Source organism: Aplysia californica, unplaced genomic scaffold, assembly GCF_000002075.1.
Source record: "Aplysia californica isolate F4 #8 unplaced genomic scaffold, AplCal3.0 scaffold00004, whole genome shotgun sequence".
NCBI lineage: Eukaryota > Metazoa > Mollusca > Gastropoda > Aplysiida > Aplysiidae > Aplysia > Aplysia californica.
Window position 1 is genome coordinate 1,749,179 of NW_004797274.1, and position 2,844 is coordinate 1,752,022.

At 39.2% G+C, this 2,844-nt stretch overlaps 1 protein-coding gene across 2 annotated transcripts in view; it reads left to right on the forward strand.

The window, feature by feature from the left end:
* The window catches only part of LOC118477111 (tyramine receptor Ser-2-like), a 43,902-nt gene that overhangs the window by 2,131 nt on the left and 38,927 nt on the right, over nt 1–2,844 (forward strand). The gene's annotated exons all lie outside the window — the stretch shown is intronic.

Consider the following 2,844-nt stretch of genomic DNA (forward strand, 5'->3'; position numbering starts at 1 on the left):
TATGTATTTTTAACCCCTTCTTGGGATTTTTTCCTATTTTTACTTCATTTTTAACTCTTATAACGGTGCTCTATTTCCGCTGAATCACAGCAACGCCCGTTGTTTATGGTTGCAAACCAGCGTCAATCTGTGTTATCTATTTATATTCAAATTGTAGGTTCATTGCTCGTATCATTCATTTCCACTCAGTGTGGTGTCTATTTTATGTAAATAAGTCAAACGGGAGTGGAATTATAGGGATGTTTGGGATGCTGAAAACTTAGATGAAATAATTATCGGTCGTGTACAAAGGAGAAATAGCCCATCCATATACTAAAAGTTTCACTTCTACTAAAATGTTGTTACAATTGTTTTTTTCGCTCCCTTCGATACAATCTGTGTCAGCCAGGAGAGGCTACTTCAACCCCGCTTTTGAGAGTCCTGGGCTGTGTAAAAACGTAACAGCTAAACTTAAGCATGTTGAAACGAACTCGTGTCTTTTGCTTTCATAGCAGAGGGCTCAGTCTTTAGACCATGTTATACACCTGCTTGCCACAAATTATGGAGGCCATTTAAGGTTTTTAATGTACGTATTTTACGAATCTATAGGTACAATTTAATTCATTCAGGAGGCGGGCCACGACCCTGCCTGTCAAAGCCAACCTGGGCTGAGAGGGATTCAACATCCGGGCAGAAAGACTGGGGTACTGGGTTAAAATACTCACCACTCTGGAACTGGACTCAGGTCTCCTGTGTGCGACTGAGAACTAGTATAGAGGTCATTAAAGTTAGAAGAGTTAATGGGTTGTGCGTTTTGTTTGCTCCTGGAGAAAGTGCCCAGTTATTGGCTGTGCTATTTTTAAGCTTTTGGGGTGGTTTTTTTAATATTGTTTTTTTTTTTTTGGGGGGGGGGGCGGGGGGTGAAAAAGGTACAATGTGGTCAAAGATATTCTTTTCTTGAAAAAAGGATGCTTGGCCTATCCCTTATATTGTATTGAACGTATTTATTTTTCCTGTTAAATTGTTGTGTATTTTGCCTGGGATGCAGAAAGAAAACAAATAAACAATATATCCTACGTCATCTGCTCTTTGAGCCTGGGGAACGCCAATGCGTTGATCAGATTAGTAAAAAAGTGTCCCACACTGACTTAAGGAAATCGAAGATGAAATAACACTGTCGCTAACTCACAGCTGGGTGTCTCGTAATTACGCCTGTTCTTACCCCCTGGTGAGAATTCACCCCCTAGTCATTGGCTTCTTAATAGGATAAAAGAGACAGTGGCCATCTCAAGTTGCTGGTAATTTGAGTTAACGTTTTTAGTTCGTTCATACCCGCTGACGTCGCCTGTAATCTAAAGAATTTTACTTCGTCTTTTATTTGAAGAACCTGTTGAACTTCCTCGTAGCTCAAGAGGTATACCGACGTCTGTGGTGTAGAGGCTAGGTGCTGTGGCGTTGCACTCAGAAGATATGAGTTCGACTCCCGAGTGGGGGGAGCTTTATCGAGCATCTTCGTTTTTCTGATGGCTGTTGTATCCCTTTCAACTCAAGTTGACCCAGAGAAACAGGTCCAAAGCGGCCCACCTCCAAAACCAAACTGTGTCGACCGGAACGTAACGCATATACAATCTTTTTTTCATCAAGATGCATGCTTAGTTATGTTCTGATATGCCCTAAGCTGAAACGTAAATCGCACGTATACGATACAAAATGCTGAATCAATATCATTCAAAGGTGAAAGATAGCCGTCGTATCAATCGTTCTCCCATTTATCTTTCCGAGAAAAAATCTACAACAAATATTTACCTTGAAATATAGACATCTGTTTCAGGAGATTAACGAATCTGACAGGGGTCGTTTTTGGCTCAGCATTGATTTAAATGGTTGAAAAACCTGATTATCTGGAGTGCAGATTTGCAATGTTGCAGAGTCATTTTCATAGTTGGATCGAGATCATAGGTTAAAATATTTATATGAGATGCTACGCGATCCTTTATCTCCATGTAAGAAATTTGAAGTTGACATGCTGAAAAATAACTGTTTCCTCAATTCGATTTTACCTCGCTTGACTTTGATTAAGTAGCCAACCGTGTCTACTATCCGGATGCTCTACCCCCCCCCCCTTCCTCCAAATTCCCCAGCCATTAGGAATACTTTTAAATGTCGCACAGTACCGCTGCATTGGTCAACACCACTGGCAAAAGAGGCCCTCCTACAAATTATAATGATAACAATGATCAATAGTATTGTATAGCGCAAATTCCTGCTCAACAGAAAGCTTTACGTGCTTCAAAATCGGTATTATCACCTTAGCAAACCTGATAGATATATAGTACTCGGAAACAATCTCAATTTACTTGACAGCAAATAGTCCAAGCTGGCATTAGGCATTTTATTGGCGCTAAAACACTACTATAATGACAAGTTCTTTCTCTGTCTGTGGCGACTGAAAAGAATTTATGTCGCATGTTGGAACAAATTCTTTTATGTCACAAATATTCACAGACCAGAGAGAAAACACGTCACTGCAATATGTTATGTCTGTTAATATTATTCTTTACGATTATTACAAAATAACATTCAGGCGACAGTAATGTCGTCAATAGAGGATTATGCTATAAAAATAGCGATTAACCGTCTTATTTCTATGAACGACAAAAAGAGAGCATACATTCAACTCTAACTGGTTTCACGTCGATAATTACAATAGAAGCATTTTCGTACATCATATACAACAGCTTCTCATAAGAGACAACTTCGAGTCGTTATCATTTTTTTGCTGTTTACCTTTTTGTTTATTTAGTTAGGTATTATTTGATTTTTACGAAAGAATCACTCACATACACACACACACACACACACACA